Below are 24,473 nucleotides of genomic sequence, written 5' to 3'. Positions count from 1 at the left end.
CGGATGATCCAGCCACAGAATGGAGTGGCACCTTTCTTTTCGCAGACATTGTTTTGTGATCTTCTCTGAGAGTTTACCTTTAGACTGTGTGGCTGAAAATGAAGCCAGAGTCTTGAGTGGCGCTGTGGCTTAGTTGGTTAAAGTGCCTGTCTAGTAAACAGGAGATCCTGGGTTCAAATCCCAGCAGTGCCTGAGCTGACTGTGTCTTTATGCATCTTTTGCCTTTAATTGACTAAACTATTGCGTTGGGCATTTAGTAGCAAGCGTGGATCTCGTTGTCAATTTATCCTACGCGCTTACATGCCTACTGCGTTATTTTTCCCCGAGGCAAAAGCTGCGCCTTGAGGTAGTGTGGCCGAGTGGTCTAAGGCGCTGGAGTTAGGCTCCAGTCTCTCAGAAGGCGTGGGTTCAAATCCCACCACTGCCATTTGACACCAGGTGCCTATGGAAAGCACTTCATATAATGAAATAGGTTCTTACCTCTTGCAGGTCATCAATGTTTACTCTTTGTACAATTATGCACAGATGATCAGCTCTTCTAGTTAAGACATCCTCCCTGCTGAGCTTCCTAGCTCGTAACCTGCACGAATGCAACAGAAAAACAAGTGCAGGAAGTGTGGCTGAGTGGTCCAAAGCGTTGGCTTAAGGCTCCAGTCTCTCAGGACAAGTGGAATCCCACCACTGCCATCTGACAACTACAGGCTATCGATTCCATATCTCAAATGAATGACTTTGTTTGAGACAGGAGTTGACTTATCTGTAGTCTCCACCGCTAATTGAACAGCGTGAAGCATCAAGAAATCATCTATGGCTAAAGCAACAACATCTTCTGACTTTTTCTGTGAAATTACACAGTTGCTTCTTTATCCCATAATCCCAAAAAAAGCAGTATTACGTGCACTGAAAATGTTGAAACGTGCCAACCTGACAGAGCAATAGCGCAGAGTGGTATAGTGGACCTTGTAGCATTTGATCTCAATATTTGATCTTGCGAAACCGGGAGTGATAGAAGAGTTGCACCTTCTGCGACAAAACTTCATGGGACGCCATGTGGAAGTGCACCTTGGTAATGTATGCAAAGGCGTAATCCAACATGTCAGAATTGATTCCACATGAACTTTGTTACAGCTTGAAACTGCTAGCACTTGATCTCAATAGCTGATCTTGCGAAAATGGCAGTGATAGAACAACCATTTCAAGCACAAAACAACTCCTTTTATGAACATTGTAGTGTCAAAGTAGATGGTGCGTGCAAAAACATCAAGTGATTAAGGCACTCCTGGAAGGAATGCACGAGATCTCCAAGACATGCTTTTACCCGCTAGGCCCCAGTACCTACGCCGCACACAAAGAAGTCCAGCGATCAAGGAAGTCTTGTAACTTGATCTCAGGATTTCACGGATGCGTTGGGCATTTAGTAGCAAGCGTGGATCTCGTTGTCAATTTATCCTACGCGCTTACATGCCTACGGCGTTATTTTTCCCCGGGGCAAAAAGCACAAAACAACTCCTTTTATGAACATTGTAGTGTCAAAGTAGATGGTGCGTGCAAAAACATCAAGTGATTAAGGCACTCCTGGAAGGAATACACGAGATCTCCAAGACATGCTTTTACCCGCTAGGCCCCAGTACCTACGCCACACACAAAGAAGTCCAGCGATCAAGGAAGTCTTGTAACTTGATCTCAGGATTTCACGGATGATCCAGCCACAGAATGGAGTGGCATCTTGCTTTTTGCAGACATTGTTTTGTGATCTTCACTGAGAGTTTACCTTTAGACTGTGTGGCTGAAAATGAAGCCAGAGTCTTGAGTGGCGCTGTGGCTTAGTTGGTTAAAGTGCCTGTCTAGTAAACAGGAGATCCTGGGTTCAAATCCCAGCAGTGCCTGAGCTGACTGTGTCTTTATGCATCTTTTGCCTTTAATTGACTAAACTATTGCGTTGGGCATTTAGTAGCAAGCGTGGATCTCGTTGTCAATTTATCCTACGCGCTTACATGCCTACTGCGTTATTTTTCCCCGAGGCAAAAGCTGCGCCTTGAGGTTGTGTGGCCGATGTGGTCTAAGGCGATGGATTTAGGCTCCAGTCTCTCAGGAGGCATGGGTTCAAATCCCACCACTGCCATTTGACACCAGGTGCATATGGAAAGCACTTCTTATAATGATATAGGGTTCTTACCTCTTGCAGGTCATCAATGTTTACTCTTTGTACAATTATGCACAGATGATCAGCTCTTCTAGTTAAGACATCCTCCCTGCTGAGCTTCCTAGCTCGTAACCTGCACGAATGCAACAGAAAAACAAGTGCAGGAAGTGTGGCTGAGTGGTCCAAAGCGCTGGCTTAAGGCTCCAGTCTCTCAGGACAAGTGGAATCCCACCACTGCCATCTGACAACTACAGGCTATCGATTCCATATCTCAAATGAATGACTTTGTTTGAGACAGGAGTTGACTTATCTGTAGTCTCCACCGCTGGTTGAACAGTGTGAAGCATCAAAAAATCATCTATGGCTAAAGCAACAACATCTTCTGACTTTTTGTGTGAAATTACACAGTTGCTTCTTTATCCCATAATCCCAAAAAAAGCAGTATTACGTGCACTGAAAATGTTGAAACGTGCCAACCTGACAGAGCAATAGAGCAGAGTGGTATAGTGGACCTTGTAGCATTTGATCTCAATATTTGATCTTGCGAAACCGGGAGTGATAGAAGAAGCATTTCAAGCATAAAACAACTCCCTTTTTGGCCTTTGCCAACATGACTGTAGCTTTACACAGCTTTGCCTTGAAATGAACAATAAAATTGTACTGGGCATTTAGAAGCAAGCTAGTCATAAGTAGTGTTTATACACAGAGGCACTGCTGGGATTTGAACCCAGGATCTCCTGTTTACAAGACAGGCGCTTTAACCAGCTAAGCCACAGCGCCTCATTTAAACTATTTCAAATCCCAGAGAATTGCCCATATGTACCGTGAGCCAAAAACGGATGGATGTTAGAGTTGCACCTTCTGCAACAAAACTTCATGGGACGCCGTGTGGAAGTGCACCTTGGTAATGTATGCAAAGGCGTAATCCAACATGTCAGAATTGATTCCACATGAGCTGACTGTGTCTTTATTCATCTTTTGCTTTTAATTGACTAAACTATTGCGTTGGGCATTTAGTAGCAAGCGTGAATCTCGTTGTCAATTTATCCTACGTGCTCACATGCCTACGGCGTTATTTTTCCCCGGGGCAAAAAGCTGCTTCTTGAGGTAGTGTGGCCGAGTGGTCCAAGGCGCTGGATTAAGGCTCCAGTCTCCCAGGAGGCGTGGGTTCGAATCCCACCACTGCCATTTGACAACTAAAGGCTATTGATTCCATATCTCAAATGAATGACTATGTTTAAGACAGGAGTTGACTCATCTGTAGTCTCTACCGCAGGTTGAACAGTGTGCAGCATTAAAAAAAAAAAAATCTATGGCTAAAGAAACAGCATCTTCTGACTTTTTGTGTGAAATTACACAGTTGCTTCTTCATGCCATAATCGGAGAAAAAGAAGTATTATGTGCACTGAAAATGTTGAAAGACAGACACATCTTTTGCCTTGAAATGACCAATGAAATTGTATTGGGCATTCAGAAGAAAGCTAGTCATAAGTGGTGTTTATAGACAGAGGCACTGCTGGGATTTGAACCCAGGATCTCCTGTTTACGAGACAGGCACTTTAACCAGCTAAGCCACAGCGCCTCATTTAAAGGATTTCAAATCCCAGAGAATTGCCCAAATGTACCGTGAGCCAAAAACCCAATTATATTTCGATGGATGTTAGAGTTGCACCTTCTGCGACAAAACTTCATGGGACGCCATGTGGAAGTGCACCTTGGTAATGTATGCAAAGGCATAATCCAACATGTCAGAATGGATTCCACATGAACTTTGTTACAGCTTGAAACTGCTAGCACTTGATCTCAATATCTGATCTTGCGAAAATGGCAGTGATAGAACAACAATTTCAAGCACAAAACAACTCCTTTTATGAACATTGTAGTGTCAAAGTAGATGGTGCGTGCAAAAACATCAAGTGATTAAGGCACTCCTGGAAGGAATGCACGAGATCTCCAAGACATGCTTTTACCCGCTAGGCCCCAGTACCTACGCCGCACACAAAGAAGTCCAGCGATCAAGGAAGTCTTGTAACTTGATCTCAGGATTTCACGGTTTCACGGATGATCCAGCCACAGAATGGATTGGCATCTTGATTTTTGCAGACATTGTTTTGTGATCTTCTCTGAGAGTTTACCTTTAGACTGTGTGGCTGAAAATGAAGCCAGCAGCTTGAGTGGCGCTGTGGCTTAGTTGGTTAAAGTGCCTGTCTAGTAAACAGCAGATCCTGGGTTTGAATCCCAGCAGTGCCTGAGCTGACAGTGTCTTTATGCATCTTTTGCCTTTAATTGACTAAACTATTGCGTAGTGCATTTAGTAGCAAGCGTGGATCTCGTTGTTGTTAGAAGAACCATTTCAAGCATAAAACAACTCCCTTTTTGGCCTTTGCCAACATGACTGTAGCTTTACACATCTTTTGCCTTGAAATGACCAATAAAATTGTACTGGGCATTTAGAAGCAAGCTAGTCATAAGTAGTGTTTATACACAGAGGCACTGCTGTGATTTGAACCCAGGATCTCCTGTTTACAAGACAGGCGCTTTAACCAGCTAAGCCACAGCGCCCCATTTAAACTATTTAAAATCCCAGAGAATTGCCCATATGTACCGTTAGCCAAAAACGGATGGATGTTAGAGTTGCACCTTCTGCAACAAAACTTCATGGGACGCCGTGTGGAAGTGCACCTTGGTAATGTATGCAAAGGCGTAATCCAACATGTCAGAATTGATTCCACATGAGCTGACTGTGTCTTTATTCATCTTTTGCTTTTAATTGACTAAACTATTGCGTTGGGCATTTAGTAGCAAGCGTGGATCTTGTTGTCAATTTATCCTACGTGCTCACATGCCTACGGCGTTATTTTTCCCCGGGGCAAAAAGCTGCTTCTTGAGGTAGTGTGGCCGAGTGGTCCAAGGCGCTGGATTAAGGCTCCAGTCTCTCAGGAGGCGTGGGTTCGAATCCCACCACTGCCATTTGACAACTAGAGGCTATTGATTCCATATCTCAAATTAATGACTTTGTTTGAGACAGGAGTTGACTTATCTGTAGTTTCCACCGCTGGTTGAACAGCGTGAAGCATCAAAAAATCATCTATGGCTAAAGCAACAACATCTTCTGACTTTTTGTGTGAAATTACACAGTTGCTTCTTTATCCCATAATCCCAAAAAAAGCAGTATTACGTGCACTGAAAATGTTGAAATGTGCCAACCTGACAGAGCAATAGAGCAGAGTGGTATAGTGGACCTTGTAGCATTTGATCTCAATATTTGATCTTGCAAAACCGGGAGTGATAGAAGAACCATTTCAAGCATAAAACAACTCCCTTTTTGGCCTTTGCCAACATGACTGTAGCTTTACACATCTTTTGCTTTGAAATGACTAATAAAATTGTACTGGGCATTTAGAAGCAAGCTAGTCATAAGTGGTGTTTATACACAGAGGCACTGCTGGGATTTGAACCCAGGATCTCCTGTTTACAAGACAGGCGCTTTAACCAGCTAAGCCACAGCGCCTCATTTAAACGATTTCAAATCCCAGAGAATTGCCCATATGTACCGTGAGCCAAAAACGGATGGATGTTAGAGTTGCACCTTCTGCGACAAAACTTCATGGGACGCCCTGTGGAAGTGCACCTTGGTAATGTATGCAAAGGCGTAATCCAACATGTCAGAATTGATTCCACATGAACTTTGTTACAGCTTGAAACTGCTAGCACTTGATCTCAATATCTGATCTTGCGAAAATGGCAGTGATAGAACAACCATTTCAAGCACAAAACAACTCCTTTTATGAACATTGTAGTGTCAAAGTAGATGGTGCGTGCAAAAACATCAAGTGATTAAGGCACTCCTGGAAGGAATACACGAGATCTCCAAGACATGCTTTTACCCGCTAGGCCCCAGTACCTACGCCGCACACAAAGAAGTCCAGCGATCAAGGAAGTCTTGTAACTTGATCTCAGGATTTCACGGATGCGTTGGGCATTTTGTAGCCATCTGACACACAGCGCCTCATTTAAAGGATTTCAAATCCCAGAGAATTGCCCATATGTACCGTGAGCCAAAAACCCAATTATATTTCGATGGATGTTAGAGTTGCACCTTCTGCGACAAAACTTCATGGGACGCCATGTGGAAGTGCACCTTGGTAATGTATGCAAAGGCGTAATCCAACATGTCAGAATTGATTCCACATGAACTTTGTTACAGCTTGAAACTGCTAGCACTTGATCTCAATATCTGATCTTGCGAAAATGGCAGTGATAGAAGAACCATTTCAAGCACAAAACAACTCCTTTTATGAACATTGTAGTGTCAAAGTAGATGGTGCGTGCAAAAACATGAAGTGATTAAGGCACTCCTGGAAGGAATACACGAGATCTCCAAGACATGCTTTTACCCGCTAGGCCCCAGTACCTACGCCGCACACAAAGAAGTCCAGCGATCAAGGAAGTCTTGTAACTTGATCTCAGGATTTCACGGATGATCCAGCCACAGAATGGAGTGGCATCTTGCTTTTTGCAGACATTGTTTTGTGATCTTCTCTGAGAGTTTACCTTTAGACTGTGTGGCTGAAAATGAAGCCAGAGTCTTGAGTGGCGCTGTGGCTTAGTTGGTTAAAGTGCCTGTCTAGTAAACAAGAGATCCTGGGTTCGAATCCCAGCAGAAAAACAAGTGCAGGAAGTGTGGCTGAGTGGTCCAAAGCGCTGGCTTAAGGCTCCAGTCTCTCAGGACAAGTGGAATCCCACCACTGCCATCTGACAACAACAGGCTATTGATTCCATATCTCAAATGAATGACTTTGTTTGAGACAGGAGTTGACTTATCTGTAGTCTCCACCACTGGTTGAACAGCGTGAAGCTTCAAAAAGTCCTCTATGGCTAAAGCAACAACAACTTTTGACTTTTTGTGTGAAATTACACAGTTGCTTCTTTATCCCATAATCCCAAAAAAAGCAGTATTACGTGCACTGAAAATGTTGAAACGTGCCAACCTGACAGAGCAATAGAGCAGAGTGGTATAGTGGACCTTGTAGCATTTGACAACTAAAGGCTATTGATTCCATATCTCAAATGAATGACTTTGTTTAAGACAGGAGTTGACTCATCTGTAGTCTCCACCGCAGGTTGAACAGTGTGCAGCATTAAAAAAAAAAAAAAAATCTATGGCTAAAGAAATGGCATGTTCTGACTTTTTGTGTGAAATTACACAGTTGCTTCTTCATGCCATAATCGGAGAAAAAGAAGTATTATGTGCACTGAAAATGTTGAAAGGCAGACACATCTTTTGCCTTGAAATGACCAATGAAATTGTATTGGGCATTCAGAAGAAAGCTAGTCATAAGTGGTGTTTATAGACAGAGGCACTGCTGGGATTTGAACCCAGGATCTCCTGTTTACGAGACAGGCACTTTAACCAGCTAAGCCACAGCGCCTAATTTAAAGGATTTCAAATCCCAGAGAATTGCCCATATGTACCGTGAGCCAAAAACCCAATTATATTTCGATGGATGTTAGAGTTGCACCTTCTGCGACAAAACTTCATGGGACGCCATGTGGAAGTGCACCTTGGTAATGTATGCAAAGGCGTAATCCAACATGTCAGAATTGATTCCACATGAACTTTGTTACAGCTTGAAACTGCTAGCACTTGATCTCAATATCTGATCTTGCGAAAATGGCAGTGATAGAACAACCATTTCAAGCACAAAACAACTCCTTTTATGAACATTGTAGTGTCAAAGTAGATGGTGCGTGCAAAAACATCAAGTGATTAAGGCACTCCTGGAAGGAATACACGAGATCTCCAAGACATGCTTTTACCCGCTAGGCCCCAGTACCTACGCCGCACACAAAGAAGTCCAGCGATCAAGGAAGTCTTGTAACTTGATCTCAGGATTTCACGGATGCGTTGGGCATTTTGTAGCCATCTGACACACAGCGCCTCATTTAAACGATTTCAAATCCCAGAGAATTGCCCATATGTACCGTGAACCAAAAACGGATGGATGTTAGAGTTGCACCTTCTGCGACAAAACTTCATGGGACGCCATGTGGAAGTGCACCTTGGTAATGTATGCAAAGGCGTAATCCAACATGTCAGAATTGATTCCACATGAACTTTGTTACAGCTTGAAACTGCTAGCACTTGATCTCAATATCTGATCTTGCGAAAATGGCAGTGATAGAACAACCATTTCAAGCACAAAACAACTCCTTTTATGAACATTGTAGTGTCAAAGTAGATGGTGCGTGCAAAAACATCAAGTGATTAAGGCACTCCTGGAAGGAATACACGAGATCTCCAAGACATGCTTTTACCCGCTAGGCCCCAGTACCTACGCCGCACACAAAGAAGTCCAGCGATCAAGGAAGTCTTGTAACTTGATCTCAGGATTTCACGGATGCGTTGGGCATTTTGTAGCCATCTGACACACAGCGCCTCATTTAAAGGATTTCAAATCCCAGAGAATTGCCCATATGTACCGTGAGCCAAAAACCCAATTATATTTCGATGGATGTTAGAGTTGCACCTTCTGCGACAAAACTTCATGGGACGCCATGTGGAAGTGCACCTTGGTAATGTATGCAAAGGCGTAATCCAACATGTCAGAATTGATTCCACATGAACTTTGTTACAACTTGAAACTGCTGGCACTTGATCTCAATAGCTGATCTTGCGAAAATGGCAGTGATAGAACAACCATTTCAAGCACAAAACAACTCCTTTTATGAACATTGTAGTGTCAAAGTAGATGGTGCGTGCAAAAACATCAAGTGATTAAGGCACTCCTGGAAGGAATACACGAGATCTCCAAGACATGCTTTTACCCGCTAGGCCCCAGTACCTACGCCGCACACAAAGAAGTCCAGCGATCAAGGAAGTCTTGTAACTTGATCTCAGGATTTCACGGTTTCACGGATGATCCAGCCACAGAATGGATTGGCATCTTGCTTTTTGCAGACATTGTTTTGTGATCTTCTCTGAGAGTTTACCTTTAGACTGTGTGGCTTAAAATGAAGCCAGCAGCTTGAGTGGAGCTGTGGCTTAGTTGGTTAAAGTGCCTGTCTAGTAAACAGGAGATCCTGGGTTTGAATCCCAGCAGTGCCTGAGCTGACTGTGTATTTATGCATCTTTTGCCTTTAATTGACTGAACTTTTGCGTTGGGCATTTAGTAGCAAGCGTGGATCTTGTTGTTGTTAGAAGAACCATTTCAAGCATAAAACAACTCCCTTTTTGGCCTTTGCCTACATGACTGTAGCTTTACACATCTTTTGCTTTGAAATGACTAATAAAATTGGACTGGGTATTTAGAAGCAAGCTAGTCATAAGTAGTGTTTATACACAGAGGCACTGCTGGGAAATGAACCCAGGATCTCCTGTTTACGAGACAGGCACTTTAACCAGCTAAGCCACAGCGCCTCATTTAAACGATTTCAAATCCCAGAGAATTGCCCATATGTACCGAGAGCCAAAAACGGATGGATGTTAGAGTTGCACCTTCTGCGACAAAACTTCATGGGACGCCGTGTGGAAGTGCACCTTGGTAATGTATGCAAAGGCGTAATCCAACATGTCAGAATTGATTCCACATGAACTTTGTTACAGCTTGAAACTGCTAGCACTTGATCTCAATATCTGATCTTGCGAAAATGGCAGTGATAGAACAACCATTTCAAGCACAAAACAACTCCTTTTATGAACATTGTAGTGTTAAAGTAGATGGTGCGTGCAAAAACATCAAGTGATTAAGGCACTCCTGGAAGGAATACACGAGATCTTCAAGACATGCTTTTACCCGCTAGGCCCCAGTACCTACGCCGCACACAAAGAAGTCCAGCGATCAAGGAAGTCTTGTAACTTGATCTCAGGATTTCACGGATGATCCAGCCACAGAATGGAGTGGCATCTTGCTTTTTGCAGACAGGAGATCCTGGGTTCAAATCCCAGCAGTGCCTGAGCTGACTGTGTCTTTATGCATCTTCTGCCTTTAATTGACTAAACTATTGCGTTGGGCATTTAGTAGCAAGCGTGGATCTCGTCGCCAATTTATCCTACGCGCTTATATGCCTACTGCGTTATTTTTCCCCGAGGCAAAAGCTGCGCCTTGAGGTAGTGTGGCCGAGTGGTCTAAGGCGCTGGATTTAGGCTCCAGTCTCTCAGGAGGCGTGGGTTCAAATCCCACCACTGCCATTTGACACCAGGTGCCTATGGAAAGCACTTCATATAATGATATAGGGTTCTTACCTCTTGCAGGTCATCAATGTTTACTCTTTGTACAATTATGCACAGATGATCAGCTCTTCTAGTTAAGACATCCTCCCTGCTGAGCTTCCTAGCTCGTAACCTGCACGAATGCAACAGAAAAACAAGTGCAGGAAGTGTGGCTGAGTGGTCCAAAGCGCTGGCTTAAGGCTCCAGTCTCTCAGGACAAGTGGAATCCCACCACTGCCATCTGACAACTACAGGCTATCGATTCCATATCTCAAATGAATGACTTTGTTTGAGACAGGAGTTGACTTATCTGTAGTCTCCACCGCTGGTTGAACAGCGTGAAGCATCAAAAAATCATCTATGGCTAAAGCAACAACATCTTCTGACTTTTTGTGTGAAATTACACAGTTGCTTCTTTATCCCATAATCCCAAAAAAAGCAGTATTACGTGCACTGAAAATGTTGAAACGTGCCAACCTGACAGAGCAATAGAGCAGAGTGGTATAGTGGATCTTGTAGCATTTGATCTCAATATTTGATCTTGCGAAACCGGGAGTGATAGAAGAACCATTTCAAGCATAAAACAACTCCCTTTTTGGCCTTTGCCAACATGACTGTAGCATTACACATCTTTTGCCTTGAAATGACCAATAAAATTGTACTGGGCATTTAGAAGCAAGCTAGTCATAAGTAGTGTTTATACACAGAGGCACTGCTGGGATTTGAACCCAGGATCTCCTGTTTACAAGACAGGCGCTTTAACCAGCTAAGCCACAGCGCCTCATTTAAAGGATTTCAAATCCCAGAGAATTGCCCATATGTACCGTGAACCAAAAACCCAATTATATTTCGATGGATGTTAGAGTTGCACCTTCTGCGACAAAACTTCATGGGACGCCATGTGGAAGTGCACCTTGGTAATGTATGCAAAGGCGTAATCCAACATGTCAGAATTGATTCCACATGAACTTTGTTACAGCTTGAAACTGCTAGCACTTGATCTCAATAGCTGATCTTGCGAAAATGGCAGTGATAGAACAACCATTTCAAGCACAAAACAACTCCTTTTATGAACATTGTAGTGTCAAAGTAGATGGTGCGTGCAAAAACATCAAGTGATTAAGGCACTCCTGGAAGGAATACACGAGATCTCCAAGACATGCTTTTACCCGCTAGGCCCCAGTACCTACGCCGCACACAAAGAAGTCCAGCGATCAAGGAAGTCTTGTAACTTGATCTCAGGATTTCACGGATGCGTTGGGCATTTAGTAGCAAGCGTGGATCTCGTTGTCAATTTATCCTACGCGCTTACATGCCTACGGCGTTATTTTTCCCCGGGGCAAAAAGCTGCGCCTTGAGGTAGTGTGGCTGAGTGGTCTAAGGCGCTGGATTTAGGCTCCAGTCTCTCAGGAGGCGTGGGTTCGAATCCCACCACTGCCATTTGACAACTAAAGGCTATTGATTCCATATCTCAAATGAATGACTTTGTTTAAGACAGGAGTTGACTCATCTGTAGTCTCCACCGCAGGTTGAACAGTGTGCAGCATTAAAAAAAGAAAAATCTATGGCTAAAGAAACAGCATCTTCTGACTTTTTGTGTGAAATTACACAGTTGCTTCTTCATGCCATAATCGGAGAAAAAGAAGTATTATGTGCACTGAAAATGTTGAAAGGCAGACACATCTTTTGCCTTGAAATGACCAATGAAATTGTATTGGGCATTCAGAAGAAAGCTAGTCATAAGTGGTGTTTATAGACAGAGGCACTGCTGGGATTTGAACCCAGGATCTCCTGTTTACGAGACAGGCACTTTAACCAGCTAAGCCACAGCGCGTCATTTAAAGGATTTCAAATCCCAGAGAATTGCCCATATGTACCGTGAGCCAAAAACCCAATTATATTTCGATGGATGTTAGAGTTGCACCTTCTGCGACAAAACTTCATGGGACGCCATGTGGAAGTGCACCTTGGTAATGTAGTCAATAGCTGATCTTGCGAAAATGGCAGTGATAGAACATCCATTTCAAGCACAAAACAACTCCTTTTATGAACATTGTAGTGTCAAAGTAGATGGTGCGTGCAAAAACATCAAGTGATTAAGGCACTCCTGGAAGGAATACACGAGATCTCCAAGACATGCTTTTACCCGCTAGGCCCCAGTACCTACGCCGCACACAAAGAAGTCCAGCGATCAAGGAAGTCTTGTAACTTGATCTCAGGATTTCACGGATGCGTTGGGCATTTTGCGTGGATCTCATTGTTGTTAGAAGAACCATTTCAAGCATAAAGCAACTCCCTTTTTGGCCTTTGCCAACATGACTGTAGCTTTACACATCTTTTGCTTTGAAATGACTAATAAAATTGTACCTGGCATTTAGAAGCAAGCTAGTCATAAGTAGTGTTTATACACAGAGGCACTGCTGGGAATTGAACCCAGCATCTCCTGTTTACAAGACAGGTACTTTAACCAGCTAAGCCACAGCGCCTCATTTAAACGATTTCAAATCCCAGAGAATTGCCCATATGTACCGAGAGCCAAAAACGGATGGATGTTAGAGTTGCACCTTCTGCGACAAAACTTCATGGGACGCCATGTGGAAGTGCACCTTGGTAATGTATGCAAAGGCGTAATCCAACATGTCAGAATTGATTCCACATGAACTTTGTTACAGCTTGAAACTGCTAGCACTTGATCTCAATAGCTGATCTTGCGAAAATGGCAGTGATAGAACAACCATTTCAAGCACAAAACAACTCCTTTTATGAACATTGTAGTGTCAAAGTAGATGGTGCGTGCAAAAACATCAAGTGATTAAGGCACTCCTGGAAGGAATACACGAGATCTCCAAGACATGCTTTTATCCGCTAGGCCCCAGTACCTACGCTGCACACAAAGAAGTCCAGCGATCAAGGAAGTCTTGTAACTTGATCTCAGGATTTCACGGATGATCCAGCCACAGAATGGAGTGGCATCTTGCTTTTTGCAGACAGGAGATCCTGGGTTCAAATCCCAGCAGTGCCTGAGCTGACTGTGTCTTTATGCATCTTCTGCCTTTAATTGACTAAACTATTGCGTTGGGCATTTAGTAGCAAGCGTGGATCTCGTCGCCAATTTATCCTACGCGCTTACATGCCTACTGCGTTATTTTTCCCCGAGGCAAAAGCTGCGCCTTGAGGTAGTGTGGCCGAGTGGTCTAAAGCGCTGGATTTAGGCTCCAGTCTCTCAGGAGGCGTGGGTTCAAATCCCACCACTGCCATTTGACACCAGGTGCCTATGGAAAGCACTTCATATAATGATATAGGGTTCTTACCTCTTGCAGGTCATCAATGTTTACTCTTTGTACAATTATGCACAGATGATCAGCTCTTCTAGTTAAGACATCCTCCCTGCTGAGCTTCCTAGCTCGTAACCTGCACGAATGCAACAGAAAAACAAGTGCAGGAAGTGTGGCTGAGTGGTCCAAAGCGCTGGCTTAAGGCTCCAGTCTCTCAGGACAAGTGGAATCCCACCACTGCCATCTGACAACTACAGGCTATCGATTCCATATCTCAAATGAATGACTTTGTTTGAGACAGGAGTTGACTTATCTGTAGTCTCCACCGCTGGTTGAACAGCGTGAAGCATCAAAAAATCATCTATGGCTAAAGCAACAACATCTTCTGACTTTTTGTGTGAAATTACACAGTTGCTTCTTTATCCCATAATCCCAAAAAAAGCAGTATTACGTGCACTGAAAATGTTGAAACGTGCCAACCTGACAGAGCAATAGAGCAGAGTGGTATAGTGGATCTTGTAGCATTTGATCTCAATATTTGATCTTGCGAAACCGGGAGTGATAGAAGAACCATTTCAAGCATAAAACAACTCCCTTTTTGGCCTTTGCCAACATGACTGTAGCATTACACATCTTTTGCCTTGAAATGACCAATAAAATTGTACTGGGCATTTAGAAGCAAACTAGTCATAAGTAGTGTTTATACACAGAGGCACTGCTGGGATTTGAACCCAGGATCTCCTGTTTACAAGACAGGCGCTTTAACCAGCTAAGCCACAGCGCCTCATTTAAAGGATTTCAAATCCCAGAGAATTGCCCATATGTACCGTGAGCCAAAAACCCAATTATATTTCGATGGATGTTAGAGTTGCACCTTCTGCGACAAAACTTCATGGGACGCCATGTGGAAGTGCACCTTGGTAATGTATGCAAAGGCGTAATCCAACATGTCAGAATTGATTCCACATGAACTTTGTTACAGTTTGAAACTGCTAGCACTTGATCTCAATAGCTGATCTTGCGAAAATGGCAGTGATAGAACAACCATTTCAAGCACAAAACAACTCCTTTTATGAACATTGTAGTGTCAAAGTAGATGGTGCGTGCAAAAACATCAAGTGATTAAGGCACTCCTGGAAGGAATACACGAGATCTCCAAGACATGCTTTTACCCGCTAGGCCCCAGTACCTACGCCGCACACAAAGAAGTCCAGCGATCAAGGAAGTCTTGTAACTTGATCTCAGGATTTCACGGATGATCCAGCCACAGAATGGAGTGGCATCTTGCTTTTTGCAGACAGGAGATCCTGGGTTCAAATCCCAGCAGTGCCTGAGCTGACTGTGTCTTTATGCATCTTCTGCCTTTAATTGACTAAACTATTGCGTTGGGCATTTTGTAGCAAGCGTGGATCTCGTCGCCAATTTATCCTACGCGCTTACATGCCTACTGCGTTATTTTTCCCCGAGGCAAAAGCTGCGCCTTGAGGTAGTGTGGCCGAGTGGTCTAAGGCGCTGGATTTAGGCTCCAGTCTCTCAGGAGGCGTAGGTTCAAATCCCACAACTGCCATTTGACACCAGGTGCCTATGGAAAGCACTTCATATAATGATATAGGGTTCTTACCCTGTATGTACCGTGAGCCAAAAACCCAATTATATTTCGATGGATGTTAGAGTTGCACCTTCTGCGACAAAACTTCATGGGACGCCATGTGGAAGTGCACCTTGGTAATGTATGCAAAGGCGTAATCCAACATGTCAGAATTGATTCCACATGAACTTTGTTACAGCTTGAAACTCAGAAGAAAGCTAGTCATAAGTGGTGTTTATAGACAGAGGCACTGCTGGGATTTGAACCCAGGATCTCCTGTTTACGAGACAGGCACTTTAACCAGCTAAGCCACAGCGCGTCATTTAAAGGATTTCAAATCCCAGAGAATTGCCCATATGTACCGTGAGCCAAAAACCCAATTATATTTCGATGGATGTTAGAGTTGCACCTTCTGCGACAAAACTTCATGGGACGCCATGTGGAAGTGCACCTTGGTAATGTAGTCAATAGCTGATCTTGCGAAAATGGCAGTGATAGAACATCCATTTCAAGCACAAAACAACTCCTTTTATGAACATTGTAGTGTCAAAGTAGATGGTGCGTGCAAAAACATCAAGTGATTAAGGCACTCCTGGAAGGAATACACGAGATCTCCAAGACATGCTTTTACCCGCTAGGCCCCAGTACCTACGCCGCACACAAAGAAGTCCAGCGATCAAGGAAGTCTTGTAACTTGATCTCAGGATTTCACGGATGCGTTGGGCATTTTGCGTGGATCTCATTGTTGTTAGAAGAACCATTTCAAGCATAAAGCAACTCCCTTTTTGGCCTTTGCCAACATGACTGTAGCTTTACACATCTTTTGCTTTGAAATGACTAATAAAATTGTACCTGGCATTTAGAAGCAAGCTAGTCATAAGTAGTGTTTATACACAGAGGCACTGCTGGGAATTGAACCCAGGATCTCCTGTTTACAAGACAGGCACTTTAACCAGCTAAGCCACAGCGCCTCATTTAAACGATTTCAAATCCCAGAGAATTGCCCATATGTACCGAGAGCCAAAAACGGATGGATGTTAGAGTTGCACCTTCTGCGACAAAACTTCATGGGACGCCATGTGGAAGTGCACCTTGGTAATGTATGCAAAGGCGTAATCCAACATGTCAGAATTGATTCCACATGAACTTTGTTACAGCTTGAAACTGCTAGCACTTGATCTCAATATCTGATCTTGCGAAAATGGCAGTGATAGAACATCCATTTCAAGCACAAAACAACTCCTTTTATGAACATTGTAGTGTCAAAGTAGATGGTGCGTGCAAAAACATCAAGTGATTAAGGCACTCCTGGAAGGAATACACGAGATCTCCAAGACATGCTTTTACCCGCTAGGCCCCAGTACCTACGCCGCACACAAAGAAGTCCAGCGATCAAGGAAGTCTTGTAACTTGATCTCAGGATTTCACGGATGATCCAGCCACAGAATGGAGTGGCATCTTGCTTTTTGCAGACATTGTTTTGTGATCTTCTCTGAGAGTTTACCTTTAGACTGTGTGGCTGAAAATGAAGCCAGAGTCTTGAGTGGTGCTGTGGCTTAGTTGGTTAAAGTGCCTGTCTAGTAAACAGGAGATCCTGGGTTTGAATCCCAGCAGTGCCTGAGCTGACTGTGTCTTTATGCATCTTTTGCCTTTAATTGACTGAACTTTTGCGTTGGGCATTTAGTAGCAAGCGTGGATCTCGTTGTTGTTAGAAGAACCATTTCAAGCATAAAACAACTCCCTTTTTGGCCTTTGCCAACATGACTGTAGCTTTACACATCTTTTGCCTTGAAATGACCAATAAAATTGTACTGGGCATTTAGAAGCAAGCTAGTCATAAGTAGTGTTTATACACAGAGGCACTGCTAGGATTTGAACCCAGGATCTCCTGTTTACAAGACAGGCGCTTTAACCAGCTAAGCCAAAGCGCCTCATTTAAACGATTTCAAATCCCAGAGAATTTCCCATATGTACCGTGAGCCAAAAACGGATGGATGTTAGAGTTGCACATTCTGCGACAAAACTTCATGGGACGCCGTGTGGAAGTGCACCTTGGTAATGTATGCAAAGGCGTAATCCAACATATCAGAATTGATTACACATGAACTTTGGTAAAGCTTGAAACTGCTAGCACTTGATCTCAATAGCTGATCTTGCGAAAATGGCAGTGATAGAAGAACCATTTCAAGCACAAAACAACTCCTTTTATGAACATTGTAGTGTCAAAGTAGATGGTGCGTGCAAAAACATCAAGTGATTAAGGCACTCCTGGAAGGAATACACGAGATCTCCAAGACATGCTTTTACCCGCTAGGCCCCAGTACCTACGCCGCACACAAAGAAGTCCAGCGATCAAGGAAGTCTTGTAACTTGATCTCAGGATTTCACGGATGATCCAGCCACAGAATGGAGTGGCATCTTGCTTTTTGCAGACAGGAGATCCTGGGTTCAAATCCCAGCAGTGCCTGAGCTGACTGTGTCTTTATGCATCTTTTGCCTTTAATTGAGTAAACTATTGCGTTGGGCATTTAGTAGCAAGCGTGGATCTCGTTGTCAATTTATCCTGCGCGCTTACATGCCTACTGCGTTATTTTTCCCCGAGGCAAAAGCTGCGCCTTGAGGTAGTGTGGCCGAGTGGTCTAAGGCGCTGGATTTAGGCTCCAGTCTCTCAGGAGGCGTGGGTTCAAATCCCACCACTGCCATTTGACACCAGGTGCATATGGAAAGCACTTCTTATAATGATAAAGGGTTCTTACCTCTTGCAGGTCATCAATGTTTACTCTTTGTACAATTATGCACAGATGATCAGCTCTTCTAGTTAAGACATCCTCCCTGCTGAGTGGTCCAAAGCGCTGGCTTAAGGCTCCAGTCTCTCAGGACAAGTGGAATCCCACCACTGCCATCTGACAACTACAGGCTATCGATTCCATATCTCAAATGAATGACTTTGTTTGAGACAGGAGTTGAGTTATCTGTAGTCTCCACCGCTGGTTGAACAGCGTGAAGCATCAAAAAATCATCTATGGCTAAAGCAACAACATCTTCTGACTTTTTGTGTGAAATTACACAGTTGCTTCTTTATCCCATAATCCCAAAAAAAGCAGTATTACGTGCACTGAAAATGTTGAAACGTGCCAACCTGACAGAGCAATAGAGCAGAGTGGTATAGTGGATCTTGTAGCATTTGATCTCAATATTTGATCTTGCGAAACCGGGAGTGATAGAAGAACCATTTCAAGCATAAAACAACTCCCTTTTTGGCCTTTGCCAACATGACTGTAGCATTACACATCTTTTGCTTTGAAATGACTAATAAAATTGTACCTGGCATTTAGAAGCAAGCTAGTCATAAGTAGTGTTTATACACAGAGGCACTGCTGGGAATTGAACCCAGGATCTCCTGTTTACGAGACAGGCACTTTAACCAGCTAAGCCACAGCGCCTCATTTAAACGATTTCAAATCCCAGAGAATTGCCCATATGTACCGAGAGCCAAAAACGGATGGATGTTAGAGTTGCACCTTCTGCGACAAAACTTCATGGGACGCCATGTGGAAGTGCACATTGGTAATGTATGCAAAGGCGTAATCCAACATGTCAGAATTGATTCCACATGAACTTTGTTACAGCTTGAAACTGCTAGCACTTGATCTCAATATCTGATCTTGCGAAAATGGCAGTGATAGAACAACCATTTCAAGCACAAAACAACTCCTTTTATGAACATTGTAGTGTCAAAGTAGATGGTGCGTGCAAAAACATCAAGTGATTAAGGCACTCCTGGAAGGAATACACGAGATCTCCAAGACATGCTTTTACCCGCTAGGCCCCAGTACCTACGCCGCACACAAAGAAGTCCAGCGATCAAGGAAGTCTTGTAACTTGATCTCAGGATTTCACGGATGATCCAGCCACAGAATGGAGTGGCATCTTGCTTTTTGCAGACATTGTTTTGTGATCTTCTCTGAGAGTTTACCTTTAGACTGTGTGGCTGAAAATGAAGCCAGAGTCTTGAGTGGCGCTGTGGCTTAGTTGGTTAAAGTGCCTGTCTAGTAAACAGGAGATCCTGGGTTCAAATCCCAGCAGTGCCTGAGCTGACTGTGTCTTTATGCATCTTTTGCCTTTAATTGAGTAAACTATTGCGTTGGGCATTTAGTAGCAAGCGTGGATCTCGTTGTCAATTTATCCTGCGCGCTTACATGCCTACTGCGTTATTTTTCCCCGAGGCAAAAGCTGCGCCTTGAGGTAGTGTGGCCGAGTGGTCTAAGGCGCTGGATTTAGGCTCCAGTCTCTCAGGAGGCGTGGGTTCAAATCCCACCACTGCCATTTGACACCAGGTGCATATGGAAAGCACTTCTTATAATGATAAAGGGTTCTTACCTCTTGCAGGTCATCAATGTTTACTCTTTGTACAATTATGCACAGATGATCAGCTCTTCTAGTTAAGACATCCTCCCTGCTGAGCTTCCTAGCTCGTAACCTGCACGAATGCAACAGAAAAACAAGTGCAGGAAGTGTGGCTGAGTGGTCCAAAGCGCTGGCTTAAGGCTCCAGTCTCTCAGGACAAGTGGAATCCCACCACTGCCATCTGACAACTACAGGCTATCGATTCCATATCTCAAATGAATGACTTTGTTTGAGACAGGAGTTGACTTATTTGTAGTCTCCACCGCTGGTTGAACAGCGTGAAGCATCAAAAAATCATCTATGGCTAAAGCAACAACATCTTCTGACTTTTTGTGTGAAATTACACAGTTGCTTCTTTATCCCATAATCCCAAAAAAAGCAGTATTACGTGCACTGAAAATGTTGAAACGTGCCAACCTGACAGAGCAATAGAGCAGAGTGGTATAGTGGACCTTGTAGCATTTGATCTCAATATTTGATCTTGCGAAACCGGGAGTGATAGAAGAAGCATTTCAAGCATAAAACAACTCCCTTTTTGGCCGTTGCCAACATGACTGTAGCTTTACACATCTTTTGCCTTGAAATGACCAATAAAATTGTACTGGGCATTTAGAAGCAAGCTAGTCATAAGTAGTGTTTATACACAGAGGCACTGCTGGGATTTGAACCCAGGATCTCCTGTTTACAAGACAGGCACTTTAACCAGCTAAGCCACAGCGCCTCATTTAAAGGATTTCAAATCCCAGAGAATTGCCCATATGTAGATGGTGCGTGCAAAAACATCAAGTGATTAAGGCACTCCTGGAAGGAATACACGAGATCTCCAAGACATGCTTTTACCCGCTAGGCCCCAGTACCTACGCCGCACACAAAGAAGTCCAGCGATCAAGGAAGTCTTGTAACTTGATCTCAGGATTTCACGGATGCGTTGGGCATTTTGTAACAATCTGACACAAAGCGCCTCATTTAAAGGATTTCAAATCCCAGAGAATTGCCCATATGTACCGTGAGCCAAAAACCCAATTATATTTCGATGGCTGTTAGAGTTGCACCTTCTGCGACAAAACTTCATGGGACGCTGTGTGGAAGTGCACCTTGGTAATGTATGCAAGGGCGTAATCCAACATGTCAGAATTGATTCCACATGAGCTGACTGTGTCTTTATTCATCTTTTGCTTTTAATTGACTAAACTATTGCGTTGGGCATTTAGTAGCAAGCGTGGATCTCGTTGTCAATTTATCCTACGTGCTCACATGCCTACGGCGTTATTTTTCCCCGGGGCAAAAAGCTGCTTCTTGAGGTAGTGTGGCCGAGTGGTCCAAGGCGCTGGATTAAGGCTCCAGTCTCTCAGGAGGCGTGGGTTCGAATCCCACCACTGCCATTTGACAACTAAAGGCTATTGATTCCATATCTCAAATGAATGACTTTGTTTAAGACAGGAGTTGACTCATCTGTAGTCTCCACCGCAGGTTGAACAGTGTGCAGCATTAAAAAAACAAAAAAAAATCTATGGCTAAAGAAACAGCATCTTCTGACTTTTTGTGTGAAATTACACAGTTGCTTCTTCATGCCATAATCGGAGAAAAAGAAGTATTATGTACACTGAAAATGTTGAAAGGCAGACACATCTTTTGCCTTGAAATGACCAATGAAATTGTATTGGGCATTCAGAAGAAAGCTAGTCATAAGTGGTGTTTATAGACAGAGGCACTGCTGGGATTTGAACCCAGGATCTCCTGTTTACGAAACAGGCACTTTAACCAGCTAAGCCACAGCGCCTCATTTAAAGGATTTCAAATCCCAGAGAATTGCCCATATGTACCGTGAGCCAAAAACCCAATTATATTTCGATGGATGTTAGAGTTGCACCTTCTGCGACAAAACTTCATGGGACGCCATGTGGAAGTGCACCTTGGTAATGTATGCAAAGGCGTAATCCAACATGTCAGAATTGATTCCACATGAACTTTGTTACAGCTTGAAACTGCTAGCAATTGATCTCAATATCTGATCTTGCGAAAATGGCAGTGATAGAACAACCATTTCAAGCACAAAACAACTCCTTTTATGAACATTGTAGTGTCAAAGTAGATGGTGCGTGCAAAAACATCAAGTGATAAGGCAATCCTGGAAGGAATACACGAGATCTCCAAGACATGCTTTTACCCGCTAGGCCCCAGTACCTACGCCGCACACAAAGAAGTCCAGCGATCAAGGAAGTCTTGTAACTTGATCTCAGGATTTCACGGTTTCACGGATGATCCAGCCACAGAATGGATTGGCATCTAGCTTTTTGCAGACATTGTTTTGTGATCTTCTCTGAGAGTTTACCTTTAGACTGTGTGGCTGAAAATGAAGCCAGCAGCTTGAGTGGCGCTGTGGCGTAGTTGGTTAAAGTGCCTGTCTAGTTAACAGCAGATCCTGGGTTCGAATCCCAGCAGTGCCTGAGCTGACAGTGTCTTTATGCATCTTCTGCCTTTAATTGACTAAACTATTGCGTTGGGCATTTAGTAGCAAGCGTGGATCTCGTTGTTGTTAGAAGAACCATTTCAAGCATAAAACAACTCCCTTTTTGGCCTTTGCCAACATGACTGTAGCTTTACACATCTTTTGCCTTGAAATGACCAATAAAATTGTACTGGGCATTTAGAAGCAAACTAGTCATAAGTAGTGTTTATACACAGAGGCACTGCTGGGATTTGAACCCAGGATCTCCTGTTTACAAGACAGGCGCTTTAACCAGCTAAGCCACAGCGCCTCATTTAAAGGATTTCAAATCCCAGAGAATTGCCCATATGTACCGTGAGCCAAAAACCCAATTATATTTCGATGGATGTTAGAGTTGCACCTTCTGCGACAAAACTTCATGGGACGCCATGTGGAAGTGCACCTTGGTAATGTATGCAAAGGCGTAATCCAACATGTCAGAATTGATTCCACATGAACTTTGTTACAGTTTGAAACTGCTAGCACTTGATCTCAATAGCTGATCTTGCGAAAATGGCAGTGATAGAACAACCATTTCAAGCACAAAACAACTCCTTTTATGAACATTGTAGTGTCAAAGTAGATGGTGCGTGCAAAAACATCAAGTGATTAAGGCACTCCTGGAAGGAATACACGAGATCTCCAAGACATGCTTTTACCCGCTAGGCCCCAGTACCTACGCCGCACACAAAGAAGTCCAGCGATCAAGGAAGTCTTGTAACTTGATCTCAGGATTTCACGGATGATCCAGCCACAGAATGGAGTGGCATCTTGCTTTTTGCAGACAGGAGATCCTGGGTTCAAATCCCAGCAGTGCCTGAGCTGACTGTGTCTTTATGCATCTTCTGCCTTTAATTGACTAAACTATTGCGTTGGGCATTTTGTAGCAAGCGTGGATCTCGTCGCCAATTTATCCTACGCGCTTACATGCCTACTGCGTTATTTTTCCCCGAGGCAAAAGCTGCGCCTTGAGGTAGTGTGGCCGAGTGGTCTAAGGCGCTGGATTTAGGCTCCAGTCTCTCAGGAGGCGTAGGTTCAAATCCCACAACTGCCATTTGACACCAGGTGCCTATGGAAAGCACTTCATATAATGATATAGGGTTCTTACCCTGTATGTACCGTGAGCCAAAAACCCAATTATATTTCGATGGATGTTAGAGTTGCACCTTCTGCGACAAAACTTCATGGGACGCCATGTGGAAGTGCACCTTGGTAATGTATGCAAAGGCGTAATCCAACATGTCAGAATTGATTCCACATGAACTTTGTTACAGCTTGAAACTCAGAAGAAAGCTAGTCATAAGTGGTGTTTATAGACAGAGGCACTGCTGGGATTTGAACCCAGGATCTCCTGTTTACGAGACAGGCACTTTAACCAGCTAAGCCACAGCGCGTCATTTAAAGGATTTCAAATCCCAGAGAATTGCCCATATGTACCGTGAGCCAAAAACCCAATTATATTTCGATGGATGTTAGAGTTGCACCTTCTGCGACAAAACTTCATGGGACGCCATGTGGAAGTGCACCTTGGTAATGTAGTCAATAGCTGATCTTGCGAAAATGGCAGTGATAGAACATCCATTTCAAGCACAAAACAACTCCTTTTATGAACATTGTAGTGTCAAAGTAGATGGTGCGTGCAAAAACATCAAGTGATTAAGGCACTCCTGGAAGGAATACACGAGATCTCCAAGACATGCTTTTACCCGCTAGGCCCCAGTACCTACGCCGCACACAAAGAAGTCCAGCGATCAAGGAAGTCTTGTAACTTGATCTCAGGATTTCACGGATGCGTTGGGCATTTTGCGTGGATCTCATTGTTGTTAGAAGAACCATTTCAAGCATAAAGCAACTCCCTTTTTGGCCTTTGCCAACATGACTGTAGCTTTACACATCTTTTGCTTTGAAATGACTAATAAAATTGTACCTGGCATTTAGAAGCAAGCTAGTCATAAGTAGTGTTTATACACAGAGGCACTGCTGGGAATTGAACCCAGGATCTCCTGTTTACAAGACAGGCACTTTAACCAGCTAAGCCACAGCGCCTCATTTAAACGATTTCAAATCCCAGAGAATTGCCCATATGTACCGAGAGCCAAAAACGGATGGATGTTAGAGTTGCACCTTCTGCGACAAAACTTCATGGGACGCCATGTGGAAGTGCACCTTGGTAATGTATGCAAAGGCGTAATCCAACATGTCAGAATTGATTCCACATGAACTTTGTTACAGCTTGAAACTGCTAGCACTTGATCTCAATATCTGATCTTGCGAAAATGGCAGTGATAGAACATCCATTTCAAGCACAAAACAACTCCTTTTATGAACATTGTAGTGTCAAAGTAGATGGTGCGTGCAAA

The 24,473-nt window shown here is 43.6% G+C and overlaps 35 non-coding genes across 35 annotated transcripts; 16 read left to right on the top strand and 19 right to left on the bottom strand.

Annotated features, from left to right (window-relative positions):
• Positions 1–118: 118 nt before the first annotated feature.
• On the top strand, positions 119–192 carry trnat-agu (transfer RNA threonine (anticodon AGU)). Its single transcript has one exon. It is a non-coding gene; the product is annotated as a tRNA-Thr (tRNA).
• Positions 193–345: 153 nt separating this feature from the next.
• trnal-uag (transfer RNA leucine (anticodon UAG)) lies at positions 346–427 on the top strand. Its single transcript has one exon. It is a non-coding gene; the product is annotated as a tRNA-Leu (tRNA).
• Positions 428–1,812: 1,385 nt separating this feature from the next.
• Positions 1,813–1,886, top strand: trnat-agu (transfer RNA threonine (anticodon AGU)). The gene has a single exon. It is a non-coding gene; the product is annotated as a tRNA-Thr (tRNA).
• Positions 1,887–2,849: 963 nt separating this feature from the next.
• On the bottom strand, positions 2,850–2,923 carry trnat-ugu (transfer RNA threonine (anticodon UGU)). The gene has a single exon. It is a non-coding gene; the product is annotated as a tRNA-Thr (tRNA).
• Positions 2,924–3,249: 326 nt separating this feature from the next.
• trnal-aag (transfer RNA leucine (anticodon AAG)) lies at positions 3,250–3,331 on the top strand. Its single transcript has one exon. It is a non-coding gene; the product is annotated as a tRNA-Leu (tRNA).
• A 320-nt stretch (positions 3,332–3,651) lies between these two features.
• trnat-cgu (transfer RNA threonine (anticodon CGU)) lies at positions 3,652–3,725 on the bottom strand. Its single transcript has one exon. It is a non-coding gene; the product is annotated as a tRNA-Thr (tRNA).
• A 906-nt stretch (positions 3,726–4,631) lies between these two features.
• trnat-ugu (transfer RNA threonine (anticodon UGU)) lies at positions 4,632–4,705 on the bottom strand. The gene has a single exon. It is a non-coding gene; the product is annotated as a tRNA-Thr (tRNA).
• A 326-nt stretch (positions 4,706–5,031) lies between these two features.
• On the top strand, positions 5,032–5,113 carry trnal-aag (transfer RNA leucine (anticodon AAG)). Its single transcript has one exon. It is a non-coding gene; the product is annotated as a tRNA-Leu (tRNA).
• Positions 5,114–5,580: 467 nt separating this feature from the next.
• trnat-ugu (transfer RNA threonine (anticodon UGU)) lies at positions 5,581–5,654 on the bottom strand. The gene has a single exon. It is a non-coding gene; the product is annotated as a tRNA-Thr (tRNA).
• A 1,847-nt stretch (positions 5,655–7,501) lies between these two features.
• trnat-cgu (transfer RNA threonine (anticodon CGU)) lies at positions 7,502–7,575 on the bottom strand. The gene has a single exon. It is a non-coding gene; the product is annotated as a tRNA-Thr (tRNA).
• Positions 7,576–9,177: 1,602 nt separating this feature from the next.
• Positions 9,178–9,251, top strand: trnat-agu (transfer RNA threonine (anticodon AGU)). The gene has a single exon. It is a non-coding gene; the product is annotated as a tRNA-Thr (tRNA).
• A 238-nt stretch (positions 9,252–9,489) lies between these two features.
• trnat-cgu (transfer RNA threonine (anticodon CGU)) lies at positions 9,490–9,563 on the bottom strand. The gene has a single exon. It is a non-coding gene; the product is annotated as a tRNA-Thr (tRNA).
• A 689-nt stretch (positions 9,564–10,252) lies between these two features.
• trnal-uag (transfer RNA leucine (anticodon UAG)) lies at positions 10,253–10,334 on the top strand. Its single transcript has one exon. It is a non-coding gene; the product is annotated as a tRNA-Leu (tRNA).
• Positions 10,335–11,062: 728 nt separating this feature from the next.
• trnat-ugu (transfer RNA threonine (anticodon UGU)) lies at positions 11,063–11,136 on the bottom strand. The gene has a single exon. It is a non-coding gene; the product is annotated as a tRNA-Thr (tRNA).
• Positions 11,137–11,713: 577 nt separating this feature from the next.
• On the top strand, positions 11,714–11,795 carry trnal-uag (transfer RNA leucine (anticodon UAG)). Its single transcript has one exon. It is a non-coding gene; the product is annotated as a tRNA-Leu (tRNA).
• Positions 11,796–12,115: 320 nt separating this feature from the next.
• Positions 12,116–12,189, bottom strand: trnat-cgu (transfer RNA threonine (anticodon CGU)). The gene has a single exon. It is a non-coding gene; the product is annotated as a tRNA-Thr (tRNA).
• A 578-nt stretch (positions 12,190–12,767) lies between these two features.
• On the bottom strand, positions 12,768–12,841 carry trnat-ugu (transfer RNA threonine (anticodon UGU)). The gene has a single exon. It is a non-coding gene; the product is annotated as a tRNA-Thr (tRNA).
• A 689-nt stretch (positions 12,842–13,530) lies between these two features.
• Positions 13,531–13,612, top strand: trnal-uag (transfer RNA leucine (anticodon UAG)). The gene has a single exon. It is a non-coding gene; the product is annotated as a tRNA-Leu (tRNA).
• Positions 13,613–14,340: 728 nt separating this feature from the next.
• Positions 14,341–14,414, bottom strand: trnat-ugu (transfer RNA threonine (anticodon UGU)). Its single transcript has one exon. It is a non-coding gene; the product is annotated as a tRNA-Thr (tRNA).
• Positions 14,415–15,115: 701 nt separating this feature from the next.
• On the top strand, positions 15,116–15,197 carry trnal-uag (transfer RNA leucine (anticodon UAG)). Its single transcript has one exon. It is a non-coding gene; the product is annotated as a tRNA-Leu (tRNA).
• A 266-nt stretch (positions 15,198–15,463) lies between these two features.
• On the bottom strand, positions 15,464–15,537 carry trnat-cgu (transfer RNA threonine (anticodon CGU)). Its single transcript has one exon. It is a non-coding gene; the product is annotated as a tRNA-Thr (tRNA).
• A 578-nt stretch (positions 15,538–16,115) lies between these two features.
• Positions 16,116–16,189, bottom strand: trnat-ugu (transfer RNA threonine (anticodon UGU)). Its single transcript has one exon. It is a non-coding gene; the product is annotated as a tRNA-Thr (tRNA).
• A 574-nt stretch (positions 16,190–16,763) lies between these two features.
• trnat-agu (transfer RNA threonine (anticodon AGU)) lies at positions 16,764–16,837 on the top strand. The gene has a single exon. It is a non-coding gene; the product is annotated as a tRNA-Thr (tRNA).
• A 238-nt stretch (positions 16,838–17,075) lies between these two features.
• Positions 17,076–17,149, bottom strand: trnat-ugu (transfer RNA threonine (anticodon UGU)). The gene has a single exon. It is a non-coding gene; the product is annotated as a tRNA-Thr (tRNA).
• Positions 17,150–17,838: 689 nt separating this feature from the next.
• trnal-uag (transfer RNA leucine (anticodon UAG)) lies at positions 17,839–17,920 on the top strand. The gene has a single exon. It is a non-coding gene; the product is annotated as a tRNA-Leu (tRNA).
• Positions 17,921–18,587: 667 nt separating this feature from the next.
• Positions 18,588–18,661, bottom strand: trnat-cgu (transfer RNA threonine (anticodon CGU)). Its single transcript has one exon. It is a non-coding gene; the product is annotated as a tRNA-Thr (tRNA).
• Positions 18,662–19,235: 574 nt separating this feature from the next.
• Positions 19,236–19,309, top strand: trnat-agu (transfer RNA threonine (anticodon AGU)). Its single transcript has one exon. It is a non-coding gene; the product is annotated as a tRNA-Thr (tRNA).
• A 153-nt stretch (positions 19,310–19,462) lies between these two features.
• trnal-uag (transfer RNA leucine (anticodon UAG)) lies at positions 19,463–19,544 on the top strand. The gene has a single exon. It is a non-coding gene; the product is annotated as a tRNA-Leu (tRNA).
• Positions 19,545–20,272: 728 nt separating this feature from the next.
• Positions 20,273–20,346, bottom strand: trnat-ugu (transfer RNA threonine (anticodon UGU)). The gene has a single exon. It is a non-coding gene; the product is annotated as a tRNA-Thr (tRNA).
• Positions 20,347–20,925: 579 nt separating this feature from the next.
• Positions 20,926–21,007, top strand: trnal-aag (transfer RNA leucine (anticodon AAG)). The gene has a single exon. It is a non-coding gene; the product is annotated as a tRNA-Leu (tRNA).
• A 324-nt stretch (positions 21,008–21,331) lies between these two features.
• trnat-cgu (transfer RNA threonine (anticodon CGU)) lies at positions 21,332–21,405 on the bottom strand. The gene has a single exon. It is a non-coding gene; the product is annotated as a tRNA-Thr (tRNA).
• A 905-nt stretch (positions 21,406–22,310) lies between these two features.
• trnat-ugu (transfer RNA threonine (anticodon UGU)) lies at positions 22,311–22,384 on the bottom strand. Its single transcript has one exon. It is a non-coding gene; the product is annotated as a tRNA-Thr (tRNA).
• Positions 22,385–23,085: 701 nt separating this feature from the next.
• Positions 23,086–23,167, top strand: trnal-uag (transfer RNA leucine (anticodon UAG)). The gene has a single exon. It is a non-coding gene; the product is annotated as a tRNA-Leu (tRNA).
• A 266-nt stretch (positions 23,168–23,433) lies between these two features.
• On the bottom strand, positions 23,434–23,507 carry trnat-cgu (transfer RNA threonine (anticodon CGU)). Its single transcript has one exon. It is a non-coding gene; the product is annotated as a tRNA-Thr (tRNA).
• Positions 23,508–24,085: 578 nt separating this feature from the next.
• trnat-ugu (transfer RNA threonine (anticodon UGU)) lies at positions 24,086–24,159 on the bottom strand. The gene has a single exon. It is a non-coding gene; the product is annotated as a tRNA-Thr (tRNA).
• Between the last annotated feature and the right edge of the window lie 314 nt (positions 24,160–24,473).

Source organism: Channa argus, chromosome 10, assembly GCF_033026475.1.
Source record: "Channa argus isolate prfri chromosome 10, Channa argus male v1.0, whole genome shotgun sequence".
Taxonomy (NCBI): Eukaryota; Metazoa; Chordata; class Actinopteri; order Anabantiformes; family Channidae; genus Channa; species Channa argus.
Note: the sequence above shows the minus strand (reverse complement) of the source record. Positions and strands in the feature narration are given on the sequence as shown.